Raw genomic sequence first — 14,627 nt, 5'->3', positions numbered from 1 at the left:
GTGCAACTAAAGCTAAATGTGACAAGCTACCCTAACAACACCTCTACCCCCTGGCGTCCCAGCTGCAATGTGCTCACATCTGGAAGCTGCCCAGCCCAAGCACAGCTTCCCCATGGACTGAAAACTGTGTCCATACTGCAGCCAGAGGGAACGAGAGGAGCAGGCACAGTGAGGGCATAGGCTGAGGAGTTGTTTGGAAGCCATGTAGCTTCCAGCTGCGCTCAGGTCACTGCTACTTCACTACTGCCTCCCCACAGCTGCAGCAGAAATGCAGCTTCTAGCCCATGGAAAGCTGTGCTGAGGCTGGGCAGCTTCACAGGGCTATGGGAGGGAAGAGGGGGGGAATGAAGGGAAGCAGCACAGACACAGTTTCCAGCTTCCCAACCCTGACACAGCCCCCCACCAGCTAGAAGCTGAGCCTGTATGCAGCCAGGCCAGAAGCAGCAGTGGTATGGGCACAAGCAAAGCCCTCTAACTCCATGGGCTGGATCCATTTGCTCAGCAGGCCTGATTTAGCCCTTGGACCATATGTTGCCAACCCCTGATTTACACTGATATAAATCACTTTTAGACTGATTGCAAAACAGAAGCAGACAACAGTATAACTCACCTGAATCCAGCGTAGAGCTATTGCAAAAAAAAAAAAAAAAAAACCATCAGTAAAGATGGTACCAGTGTACCTTATACAGGTGTAGATTCATAGATTCATAGATGTTAGGGTCGGAAGGGACCTCAATAGATCATCAAGTCCGACCCCCTGCATAAGCAGGAAAGAGTGCTGGGTCTAGATGACCCCAGCTAGATACTCGTCTAACCTCCTCTTGAAGACCCCCAGGGTAGGGGAGAGCACCACCTCCCTTGGGAGCCCGTTCCAGACCTTGGCCACTCGAACTGTGAAGAAGTTCTTCCTTATGTCCAGTCTAAATCTGCTCTCTACTAGCTTGTGGCCATTGTTTCTTGTAACCCCCGGGGGCGCCTTGGTGAATAAATCCTCACCAATTCCCTTCTGTGCCCCCGTGATGAACTTATAGGCAGCTACAAGGTCGCCTCTCAACCTTCTCTTGCGGAGGCTGAAAAGGTCCAGTTTCTCTAGTCTCTCCTCGTAGGGCTTGGTCTGCAGGCCCTTGACCATACGAGTTGCCCTTCGCTGTACCCTCTCCAGGTTATCCGCATCCTTCTTGAAGTGTGGCGCCCAGAATTGCACGCAGTACTCCAACTGCGGTCTGACCAACGCCCTATAGAGGGGAAGTATCACCTCCCTGGACCTATTTGTCATGCATCTGCTGATGCACGATAAAGTGCCATTGGCTTTTCTGATGGCCTCGTCACACTGCCGGCTCATGTTCATCTTGGAGTCCACTAGGACTCCAAGATCCCTTTCCACCTCTGTGCCACCCAGCAGGTCATTCCCTAGGCTGTAGGTGTGCTGGACATTTTTCCTCCCTAGGTGCAGCACTTTGCATTTCTCCTTGTTGAACTGCATCCTGTTGTTTTCTGCCCACTTGTCCAACCTATCCAGGTCTGCCTGCAGCTGTTCCCTGCCCTCCGGCGTGTCCACTTCTCCCCATAGCTTTGTGTCATCTGCAAACTTGGACAGAGTACATTTCACTCCCACGTCCAAGTCGCTGATGAAGACATTAAAGAGTATCGGTCCAAGGACCGAACCCTGTGGGACCCCACTGCCCACACCCTTCCAGGTCGAGACCGACCCATCTACCACGACTCTTTGGGTGCGACCCTCTAGCCAATTCGCCACCCACCGGACTGTGCAGTCATCCACATCACAGCCTCTTAACTTGTTCACCAGTATGGGGTGGGATACCGTATCGAAGGCCTTCCTGAAGTCTAAGTATACGACATCCACCCCTCCTCCTGTGTCCAGGCGTTTCGTAACCTGGTCATAGAAAGAGACTAGGTTGGTCAGGCACGATCTGCCCGCCACAAACCCATGCTGGTTTCCCCTCAGCATAATTTGTCCTGCCGGGCTCTCACAAAAGTGAGCCTTGATAATTTTTTCAAATTCTTTACCAAGGATGGAGGTGAGACTGACCGGCCTATAGTTGCCCGGGTCCTCCTTCCTCCCCTTTTTGAAAATGGGGACCACGTTAGCCCTTTTCCAGTCCTCCGGGACTTGGCCCGTGCGCCACGAGCATTCGAATATTCCCACCAGTGGCTCTGCAATGACGTCGGCCAGTGCCTTCAGCACCCTCGGATGGAGCTCATCCGGGCCTGCCGACTTAAAGGCATCCAGTTCTTCCAAGTGACTCTGCACCACCTCAGGATCTACGCATGGAAGTCTGGCGCCTTGCTGCTGCCTCTCTACAACCCCAGTGAGAGACTTGTCGTGCCCCTCGCTTAGGAACACTGAGGCAAAGAACTCGTTGAGGAGTTCAGCCTTGTCCCCCCTGTCTGTCACCAATTGTTTCTGCCCATTTAGCAGCGGTCCTATTCCTCCCTGGGCCTTCCTTTTACTCCCAATATATCTAAAAAACAAATTCTTGTTGTCCTTTACTTGGGATGCCATCCTCAGCTCCATGGTAGCTTTGGCCCGCCTAACTGCCTCCCTACAAGCACGAGCAGAGGAGGTATATTCATCTTTAGTGATTTCACCCTGTTTCCACTTTTTATGTGCTCCCCTTTTGGCCCTTAGGCTGCCCTGGATTTCTCTGGTCAGCCATGGAAGCCTCCTGGCCCCTTTCCCTCTTTTGCCTCGCTCGGGGATCGTCTTGCTTTGTGCCCAAAGGATCGTTTCCTTTAGGCACAGCCACCCTTCTTGGGCACCCATCCCATCAAAACTCCTACTCTGCAGTGCTTCCTTGACTAATCGCCTGAGTGCAATGAGATCAGCTTTCCTAAAGTCTAGCACTTTTACCCTACTAGTTACCTTACCCACTCGCCGTCTTATGTTGAATTCTATTATAAGGTGATCACTGTTTCCCAGATAGCTACCGATCTGGAGGTCCCCTATCATGTCATCTCCCGTTGCCAATACCAGATCCAGTATGGCATTCCCCCTAGTGGGACCATGCATCTCCTGTGTCAGGTGGAGGTCCTGTACACAAGTTAGAAACCTGCGTGAGCGATGGGACCTTGCTGTCTGCGTCTCCCAGCAGATGTCCGGGTAGTTTAGGTCCCCCATGACTACCGCCTCTTTAGCTTTTATGGTCTCCGAGAGTTGCCTCAGGAGCCCTGCGTCTATTTCTTCCCCTTGGTGTGGGGGTCTGTAACAGACCCCTACCACCAAATCCCTTTCTCCTTTTCCCCCATGTAGCCTAACCCACAATCCTTCTACTTCCTCGACCTCGGATTCTGTCTTGATGAGGGTTGATGTGTATTGCTCGCTGACAAAGTGCAACCCCACCCCCCTTTCTTCCCCAACCTGTCCTTTCTATACAATCTATAGCCCTCAATATGTACCGCCCAGTCATGGGATGAATCCCACCAGGTCTCTGTTAGCCCCACTAAGTCATAGGTGTTTAGTGCAAGCAGGAGCGCTAGTTCATCCTGCTTGTTCCCCATGCTCCTAGCATTAGTATATAGGCACTTGAGCCCTGCGACTGGTGCCTTTGCTGCCCCCCCGCTCCCAGTCCCATGGGGCCCATTGTTTCTTACCTTCTTGTTCCTTACCTGTTCTGTAGTGCTGGCCTCCCCATGGCTTTCAGGTTCCCAATGTTCTCCTTCTTCAGGCTGGGCTGTCCTTGTGGGTGCCACATGGTTTGGTGGTCCACAGCTTCCCCCGCCCTCATACTCCCCTCCCCCTGATGAGCCTAGTTTAAAGCCCGCCGGAGGAGATCCGCCAACCTAGAAGAAAACACACGCTTACCTTTGGGGGACAGGTGAAGCCCATCCCAGCTGAGCATGTCCCTCGTCGTGATGTGCGGGTCATTGTCCAGGAAGCCGAAGCCTGCCTCGAGACACCACTGCTGAAGCTGCCAGTTGGTCTCTCTGATGCAGTGCTCCTGCCGTCTTCCTCATCCGGTCACTGGTAGGATGGAAGAGAAAACCACCTGGGCACCGAACTCCCTCAGCACGCCGCCCAGAGCACAGTTATCCCAGGATAGCTATTCGCCCAGTGCAAACAGACTATTTCATGCTCCCCTGCCACTTAAAGGCAAGGCACTGTAATACTGTCTACTGAAACAGCTACCTCAGAATAATTATTCATCTGTCTGCTTTGGACTCTAATGCAGTTTGAACTGTTGTACAAATTATACCAGTATTAGTGTGTCAATCCCCTTAGTCACGAGAAGGTGAGATTGCCAGATCAATATGCCAATACAGAGATGCAAGTTTAAAATGCCCACTTTCTTCTCCCCACAGGCTACTTCCATTACATGATGCACCAGGAAGAGCAAGTTCTATGGGCCTGCTGCTTAATCCCCATCCCCTGCCAGAGGAGCAAGTTTTAACTCTTCTTCCAACTGTGTGTCAGGAGAGGTGAGCAAGTACAAATGGCACAGTAATTGGCTGGTGTACATGGATAATGCCAGACTACACCACTACTCCAACAAAGAAAAGACTAGAGAACTCAGTCACAACTAATTCCCTGGACTCTTCCTGCTGCGATGTCTGGTCAGCATGTATGCCAGTATAAGGACAAAAATCAAGTGCCTTTTCATAGCGATAATAGAGCCTGCATCCAACCTAAAAATGAGACAAATCATGATGTGAAGTACTACTCAGCATGAAGAAAGGTTTTGTAGAATTGGCTTCTACATCTATTTATTTTAAACTTACCACATCCCAAATAAATGTGATACTGAACTAACCTTTTCTTTAACATACTCTTAAATCTATTACACTCATTTACATTTTGAGCTTGGCTTTCCAAAAGTCTAGCCCTGCAATCTGCAACCTGTATAGACTGTGAGCTGGATCCAGCCTACCAAGTCATTTGATCCAGCCCACAGACATGTGGCTTCAGCAACATTTGGTAGTGGGGAAGTTCACCAGGGGTCACTCACCCCTTGCTGCTGTGGGAGGAAGCAGCAACTCCGGATCTTCCCCTGCTTCTATAGATGCAGTGATTGGGTCCTATGGCATTTATAAATGTGCTGGGGGTGGGGGGCGGACCAGTTGCTTTAATTAGAGTGGCTCTGAAAGCAACTCTAATTAAAGCACCTGGAGCATCTCATGTATCAGTGTCCCCATGCTGAAAAATGGTGACAGGGGTGCTTTAACTTAAGCTCATCATTATGGCACATCAGAACAACCTCTGCTTGTGCATAGGTGCCCCTAGTGCCTATCCACCCAGCTGTTAATGACCCACCTGAGCTGGGTGATTCCAGTCTATAACCTGAAAAAAGTTGCCAACCACTGGTCTAGCCCATTAATAGCAATGGATATTTAAATGTACGAAATGAAGGACCAGGCCAGAAGATTTTATTCATTATCTTCTGAATCTATCAAACAAGAAGTTATTAGTCATTTTCTAAACAAATAAAACAAATTGGCTAATCTTAATACTTCCTATGGCAAGAGTCCTCAAGAAATAGAGCTCATGGAGGAAACTCCTAATGAGTTTTGATTGCTTAGTCTACATACACTCTGTTGTTTCCGCTAACCTATGTACATGCAATAGGCTTGATTTTCACCTCATACATCACTGTAAAATTCATATGGTTCTCCTGACAGTGGCAGCAGAATCCTATCCTATCCTTAACCAACTGTTCATATTGTGTCTTCCATTCTGTCTGTGTAACTCTCAGAAGAAATCAAAAATACCACAAAATACTTAGTCTAGGTTCTTCCTTCCATCCTCATCACCGAGTTTACAAGGTTTCTCACTACCTTGTAGAGTTTTTGTGAATCAGTTTACTATTATTAATTAAAGCCACTGGGCTTTTGCGTCACTCCATCCCCTGTTGCTATCTCCTGTGCCAGGGCTGGGAAAAGAACTGAAGAGCTGTGAATTCCCCAAGGTCCTCCACTGTCTGTTTTTATTCAGAGGGAATGCAGCACAACAGATTGTGTGGCCCAGTATGGTTCCAGGGGAATTTGATGATAACCAGTGAAAGCATCTAGTTAAATGGAAGCATGTGCTAGACAAGCAATAAGCAGTAAAGATCCTTGTTTGAAAATAATTCTTGTCATAATAAATATTAGGACAGCTAAAAGGGCCAGCTCTCTTAAATTGCAAGACAAATGTAAAAACATGTAGCAACTTAGAATTTAGGTTTTTGCCAGAGCCACTTTAAGTGCATGTCTCAACTTCTGATTTATTCCATCATCTTTATGAGGCAAGGGGGGGTTTGTTTGGGGGTTTGTTTTGTTGGGGAGTTTTTTTGGTTGTATCTTTTATTGGATCAACTGTATATTGGGAAAGGTGTTGTACAAGCTTTCACGCACAAAAACCCCTTCTTCAGGTCCATCGTTTTTAGTTAGTTTTAACTTTGGACAAATAAATTCTCTCATAGATCCATAAATTACCTTATCCTTTGGACTTTCTTAACACAACTTAATGTACAACCCTATATTAAAAAATGAGTTGTTTTTGTTTGAGGGGGGATGCATGTAACCATAATTCATATAAGATTAAATAAAGTTAAGTACATTTAATTTAGATAAGCTTAAACAATTTGCATAAGTTAAATATCAACTGTCTTTAATGATCTGCTTCTAACACCCTTGTATTAAGTCAAGACTAGACCTGGGTGAACAGTGTTGAAAAACTTCAGTGAATTTAGTCCTTCTTTCTATTTACCATAGAAATAACCATAAATTGTTCAGTGAAATCTTCTGGGTTTTTTGTTCATTATCAGAAATTATTTGAGAAACTCTGTGCAAACATACTTCAACCTATACAATGTTCTTTGGTTGTTGGTTATTTGTGCTGTGTAGCTAATCATCTGAGTTGCACGGGGTGCATACACAAGTACTAACTTTCTGACAGTTAAGCTGGCTTAACCTTCATAGCATAAATGCATATGTAGAGCAGAGTCAGCTTAAATGAGGCACCAGATAATACAACTCCAAGGTGTATTATCTTGAGCTGCATTAGTTAAGTCAACCTAGCTCACAAGTTGGCTGCCACTATGTCAAGAAGCTGTACTTGTGTACAGCCTGATGTGGCTTACCTTAAGTCGGCTTAGTTAAGTGTACTCATTTTAAGTCAGGTTAGTATGTGCGTACGTACCCCTGGTTTTGTTTCTACTCCGTGACAAGATGGCAGAAACAGCTACAAACAGGAGTTAAATAAAAGATTTCAATACCAACTTGTGAAGACCTCTTGCATGAGCCTCCACATTTGCCAGTGTTGCTGAATTTGGCTGAAGGTAAGACATTTACCACTTTGTCTGGAGTTCATTTTCTATCATGAGAATAAGTGAACCTTCACAAGCATTTTTTTAAATATTTATTTATTGCTTCTAAGACCAGAGGTCCATTATAATCACCTGGTTTGACTTTTGTCTAACACAGGTCATAGAACCTTACTGAGTAATTTCTGTAGCAGGACTCTGACTTTTATGCCCTTTTCTGTAAACAGTTGGGTTTCAGCAAGCACTTGCTACAGCTCTTTCTGTAGCCTGTCAGCACAGCATATTAATAAGGTCTTGATCATACAACACTGATGCAGCAGAGTATTTAACTCAAGTGCTTAACTTGAAGTGTGTGAGCACTGTCCAAATGATTTCCAAGACTATTTCTTTATATAAAGATAAACATATGCTTCAGTTCCAGTTACCTAGTCATATGGATTGGGGCCTAAAAAGGCTTTAATGAGGTTGGTGAACAGTAGGTACACACATGCTACAGAAATCCTGTGAAACCAGCAGAAATAAATAAATAAAAATGCTTTCAAGTGATTGGACTGCAGACAGATAGCATATATTGTGAATACACTATTGCTATTAACCAAAGAAGGCAGCATTATTAAAAATAAGTTTTAAAGTACCTCTCTAGTTTCATCCACCATCATTTTTTTTTCTGTAGGAAATATGTGGATCACAGTCTACATTCAGTACAGTTTCCATGGCCCAGAAAAAAATGTTTTTCTATTGAAAATACAAATATAATTTACTGGTGCCTTTCACAATAAAGCATAGTTATTATACTGTGCATTTTAAGTGGAGGGGCAGATTAGTGAAAGAGTCAAACTAGAAATAAAAAACTACAACATCCGTAGCAGAAGACTGCTTCAATTGCAGCCTATGCAGCAGGAAACTGCCAAAGACAGAGGGGTCCATTGATGAATAATCAGCAACCTTTTGAATCCCTTTAGCAACTTGTGACTCTAATAGACCTTAACATATAGCAGAAACCAAGTTCATAAAATAATATTTTCAGAAATGAGTCTTACAGTAAACAAGAAGAATTAATTTTACGTTATGAAAATAACTTTTAGAAATACTACCAGTTTTGCTGGCATATTATAAAAATGTGGATTTTAGTAACCAAGCTATTGGGTTTTTTCCTCCCTCTCTCATATATTTCAAGGGGAGGAAATGACTTCGCATAGACTTAGAAAACCCCAGGAGGAGAGATTTGGTACTAAAAGCTCCCTGTCCATCTGTCTCTGTCTTGTCTTTGACAATACACTTGTTACACTTTTGTTAAGCTGCATGCCAGTCTGTACATATGCATTTTTAGGACACTTGCCCTTTCTAATTACTTCACCTTTACAAGTCAAAGTATAACAACTGAATGCTGCTATTGAAGTGATTGTATTGACATTATTATTGATTACAAAAGCACTGGGTTTAAATATCACCACGTTCTAGAGTTATTTTCCATTCTTCCTTCTTGCACAGCTCATGACTATCTGGCAGCATAGTTTAAAAGTTTTTCTAAGCAACCAGAATGGTTGGAAAACGTATTATTTTTAAATGAAAACATTCATTCTCTTGCAAACACTGTAAATTCAAGAAATTCACATGGGGAAAAAAACTTTAGTATTTCACAGAATGATTTATAACAGACTTCAGACTGGCTCAGCAGAAAAAAATACCAACCTAGCAAAGCCTTACCTGATCTATCAGCCAAGTTATTGGAAATTTAACAAATTTCCGTAAAGTTGATTGCAAAATGCTTGAACTTTAAAATCCAATTGGCAATGGTTATTTCAGTTCAGTGATAAAGACATTAAATTGTATTTGATCTGTCTTCAACAGACACTTCTAAGAATTATATGAGTTTCAGAGGACATGGAATTCATTAAGCAAGTTACAAATGACAGGGAAATGTGAAAATTGTTCTTAAACAAGTTAGAAAAAGACAGCCTACCCATTACCATTCTGCAAATCTTAATATCCTACTCAATCTCCCTTATATTGCATTCTCTTTTATCAATCTAGTTATTACATAGAGTGTATTTTATTTAAACTCATTCATTGTTGTGCTCCTAGCTACTTCAGGATTTATACTGTAGAGCACATTCTGTATGTCTATTTAATGTTCGTAAAATCAATTTGTCTAGGTGTTTCATGCTTTGAAGAAGTGCTGTTTTCTATTAAGCAGGCGTTCCAAGCTTACAGACTCAAACTAATATTTTAAGAATGGAGTTAGTACCTAAATCACTGATGCTAATTGTTGCCACTGGGCGTGTCTACACATGTGCTTTAATGTTCAGTAGCCTAATTTTACTGTGCATTACAGCATCATGGCAAAAACCATGCTAATGCGCAGTAATATTAGGCATTAAGCATCGCATATGTTTTCACTACTGCACATTAGGGCGGCCTAATGCGCATTTAAGTAGTACCTCACATTAGAGGTACTAAATGTAATGTGCAGTAGTGAAAGCACATTAATGAACTTGTAGATGTACCCACACACTTTTAAAAATAATGACTTAAGCTCCCTCTTCTTCCATTTCTCCATTTTTGAAGCTGTAGTAGTTGCTGTACTATCTTACAGTGATATTGGGAGATATAATACATTTATGTTTACAAACTTTTGAAATTCTCAGAAAGTGCTATAAAATGCTAATTATCATATTGGAGCTGGTCGAAATTTGTTTTCACCAGATGTAAAGTCTGTAATGTAAGGTTCATAGTCTTTCCAGAAATGGAATATTCAAATAAAATTAAAAAAAATGATTTGGATCTTGGATTTTTCTAGCCCTACCATATCGCATTCCTTAGCATTTCATTGGGTGCCGCTAATTCTTTACCAGCAATTTTTTAAATTATTTGTCTTACCAGGTACTGTTTTGCTTCAGCCTTCTTTCCATTTCTTGCCTCACTATTAAACCTTGCTTGACTGTTAAACTCTATCCAGCTACCTGTTATTATCATTATCATAAATTCACTTCAATTTTCTAACTAACTGACATTTTCTTCAAAAGGTCATTTGTAACACACTGTGCTCCTCATATTCCCTGTTTTGACTTTCTAAAGGTCTGTGGAGACTAATGCTACACTTACCTTATTTACTCATTATGTTGTCCACTGGATCTTTGATCTTCCCCCAGTCGATATCCCAGTCTGTCTCCATTAATACATTCTTATTGTATGAACTTCCTTTTCTTCAACCCCTTCTCATTAGGCTCCACATGTGTTCATTCTAAATACATTTCCAATGTGTTGCTTAAAATGTTATGGCTAAGATAATTACTTAATGAATATGACTGGTTTACTGACACTGTATAATATATGCTACAGAAAAAAATACATTGAACCAAAGGAGTTAGGCATGTCCCATGTCGAAAACTATGCTCTTCAAAACCCTAGTTATGCAGTTGCCTAAACTCCATAGACAAGGTAATATTTGACATTCATTATGGTTCACTGAACACCTGAAGTTCTCTTTCTGGGCCTGCCCAGAAGCACCTCAGGTTTGGTAGTAATGAGCAGCTCAAAACCTCCGCTCCAACAAGATTCACAGACTAGATATTCTTGCGCTTACCTTGCCTGAGGCACTCAGTCTGGTATGCATTCTCAGAACACACTTACCTGATAAAACTACTGTATGCACCTAAGACAGTGGCAGCTGCTGTCAAATCTCACGTACTGGTAGTGGTGTCAGCAGAAGCATCAGTATCCCCCCTTTATAAAGTTTCCTAATGGTCACAGCACTCACCAGGTGGAAAGACTCAAACTACTCACTCCCACCCCCCAATCTTCCATCTCCCGTCTCCTACCAGCAAGACAAAGAAGCAACAAAAAGCGTTGTATCTTAGGAGTATGAGAAAGACTAAGGGGAGTTTAGGGAGGGCAATTTGATAACTGATGATTATAGAGAAGGCTGAAGTGTTTAATGCCTTTCTATTTCCATCTTCACAAAAAAAGGTCAACTGTCAGATGACAAGCACAGTTACCAGTGAGCATAAAGAAGTGGTTAATCAGCCTTGAGTAGAGAAGAAACACAGAGATTACTTAGAGGAATGTTTTTAAATCATAAGGGCCAGTTGAGATTCATCCGAGAATACTGGAGGACCTGCCTAAAGTAACTTCAGAGCCATTAGCTATCATCTTTGAGAACTCACAGCAGTTCCACTCAGGCCCATAAGACTGGGAAATAGCAAAGGAGACGCGTCCCAGGAAATTATTAATCAATCACCCTAGCTTCATTACCTGGAAAGAAACTGAAGCATATCACTAAGGTATTACCTAGGATCTCCCAGTGTCAATCCTCGCCCACTTCCCACCCCACCTCCTCCCACTGCAAATTAGCAGTGTGGCAAATTGGTGCACATGCAAATATGTAGCACAGCGAACAGATTAACGTGTGCCATGTAAGTTTGATATGGTGCCTCAAAAGGCTTTGAGGTGCTGCAAACCACATGTTCCCACTCATGGGGACGTGGTCCTAGGGCCTGACTCTGATCTTGTTTTACTCCAGTTAATCAGGTGTCAATTGTGAAACCACAGTGGAATTGCACAGATGTGAAACTGATGAAAGGGACAAGAGTTACGATCCTCTTGTTTGGTGCAAGCTGCTCAAATGAAACTCATGTCACCACATAGAAAGAAAATGTGAGACAATCCAAAAAGGTACATTTAAATGGTACAGCCATGTTGCATGACTAATTTTTTAACTGCTTACGTAGCTGTGCTCAGGAGTTAAAAGTGAATGTATATGCCTCTAAATATTTCCACTGGCCAACATTTCATTAGGGATGAATTTACAGACCTTTAGCACATGTATCAGGAAACAGCTCTTCCAACTGCTGATGAAGCAAAATGTTGTCAGGGTAATATTTAGGAACCTTGATTTAGGAAGAAGGATGCTGTTTGCTTGCATGTTTACTACTGACTATTTAGTGCTATACACTCTGGTGTTGCTGTTTATTTTGCTCTCTTGGTTAACTATATTTTTTTTAAACTGGCAGAGATGCTCCAGGTGGTCATTGCCTGACATTTTATAAATTTAAATAGATGTTGGTTTGTTATGTGCCTGGATGAATAGCTAAGTAAATTAATGTAAGTAGTGTAGCAAACATAGCAATCTACATGGAGAGAAGCAGAATGATGAGTGAAATAGGAAAAACAGTATATGACAGCTTGGGGAATGTGTCTGTGTCACCTTGATTCATTTCATTTTTGTTTGTAAATATAGAATGATAAAATCATTGAAAATTAGGGTTGGAAGAGACATCGGGAGGTCATCTAGTCCAACCTCCTGCTCAAAGCAGGACTGTCCCCAACTATATCATAGTATAATTTATTATACTCTGAATTTTGGATTAAAACTTTCCTTATGTGTCTGATTCTACTGTGTTGAGAGGCAGCTGGAACTGATATGTGCCTATAACTGATTGTAATACCTAACAAGCCAGGAAAGATGTTTCTCATGTTAGGGAAAGCTAACATAGAAGGAGTGATCTGGCTCTCAAGGACAATTTGTCTGCTGTTGACTGACTGATTCTACCACCCGTCCTGAAACAAGGGGGATTTTCCATATTAATTCAGCATAGCTGAAGCATGGGGTCCTATACTGAGACTCACGACCAAGACTGTTGAGCAAATGGACATAGGGGGCTGATCATCATAAGCAGCAAGAGAGCCCTGTTGCAGGGAACGCAAGGGAGTTTCCACCTAAACAGAGCAAAGGCAGTTCTAAGACTCAAAGTACATGGTGAGGAGTACAATGGTGGGTACTATGCATACATATTTGTTGTTTTTCCTTAGATCTGCAACTCTTGTACACTTTTTAGAATAAAGTGTGTGTATATTTACTGAGTTCCTTTGCAAAGTCTGTGGGTTTCTTGCTTTACCTATCACACAATTCCTGAAGGGTAATTTGAGTCATGAGATCTCATGTAGCCAGATGGATTCTAGGCAGAACTGGTCTAAGTCAATAGCAAAGTTTAGGGACCTAGAGCACTATTTCTCCAATCTTAGCAAACAGACTGGGGTATCTTATTGCTGTGAAACAGGCATATCAAATGTCTGATACAACTGAGACAGTACTGCACAGTGGTTATTGCGCAGTAGCGCCGGTGAACACCTTTTTAGTAATACTACTGCACGGTAGCCGAATAATACTGCGCAGGAGCATGTTAGCAATGTTTGTGCCGTGATGTGCTACTGCGCAGTATTATTCAGCTACTGCAGTTAGCGTCTTGTGTAGACATGCCCACTGAGTGACCCAGAGCTAGACACAGCAACTGGTCACTGCTCAGACTGTACAGTGTTTTTGCCCTCTCACAGCTGATTGATGTCTGTTCAGGATATGGGACAGGGATAAATTGTGATTATGTACATTTGAAACAATGGGCCAGATCCTTGCCCCAACTCCATCTCGGTTGTTTTGTGGGGGCTGTGGGAGTGGTGGTTGTTGCAGCCATCATAGCAGCTGGAAGCCTGGTAGGTCTGGAAATCTTCAGATTTGTCTTGGTATGGGGAAATCCTCAGGAGCCAGGCCACCAGCAAATGAAAATACTGGGGACTGGAACACCCCTGCACCCCAGCAATAGCCACCGGGTGCAAGAGCCAAGCTTTTTGGGCTGTACCTACAATGGCACCAGACCAGTGGCAAGTCTGCTACCAAACACGAAGCTCTACTGAACTATACCTGCTGTGTATACCCCTGACCGAGAACGGAGGCGATGAGAACACTCTAGGGGTGCTCCCCACCACTGGTCTTGACGTCTCTGACTGATAGAGGGTACATCCAGACAAGTGTGCATGTGCGGTCTGTGGCACCACAGACCCAGCTGCAGCACCGCACATGCAGGTGTTCCCCATGATGCTGATCTGAGCTAGAAAAAAACTAGCTTGAAAAAAGCAGGGTGGTACACGTGATGGCAGTGTACACCGCGCAAAACTGGATCTTGGCCAGCCGGAGTGTGCCTGCATGGGTGTTCCCTGGTGACAAGTAGCAGTGGCACAACTATGTGTTGCTGCTGTTTGTCCCCAGGGAAACGCATGTGCACGTGCATCTTCTGGATGCGCCCAGAGACGTCAAGCAAGGAGCAACCCCAGAGCTTCCTCACCACTTTAATTCTAGGTTGGAGCAGGTGGATTGGGAGCAGGTAGGCAAATGTTATTCTTTGGTAGTAGCCTCAAAAGCAGTGCACATCCAGTGTAGACATACTCAGTCAAACCAAATTGACTGAACTTAGAACAGCCTTCAGGTTGCTTGCAGTTAAGCTGAGAGAATAGCCATCCCAGAGCAGCTCTGTGCATTGAGATTCTCAGTTTTCCTGGATGCTGTTCAGATACAGCTCTTATTCTGTCACAATA

At 43.4% G+C, this 14,627-nt stretch overlaps 1 protein-coding gene across 1 annotated transcript in view; it reads left to right on the top strand.

Moving 5' to 3' along the window:
- MC2R (melanocortin 2 receptor) overlaps positions 1-13,122 on the top strand; it is an 85,227-nt gene extending 72,105 nt beyond the window's left edge. The window contains exon 4 of the mRNA XM_019490615.2: positions 4,321-13,122. The gene's annotated coding sequence lies outside the window, so the exon portion shown is untranslated. The remainder of the gene's footprint in view (positions 1-4,320) is intronic.
- Positions 13,123-14,627: the final 1,505 nt, after the last annotated feature.

The sequence above is a fragment of the Alligator mississippiensis genome, chromosome 3 (genome assembly GCF_030867095.1).
Source record: "Alligator mississippiensis isolate rAllMis1 chromosome 3, rAllMis1, whole genome shotgun sequence".
In the NCBI taxonomy this organism is placed as follows: Eukaryota; Metazoa; Chordata; order Crocodylia; family Alligatoridae; genus Alligator; species Alligator mississippiensis.
This window is presented reverse-complemented; position numbering and strand designations above follow the sequence as displayed.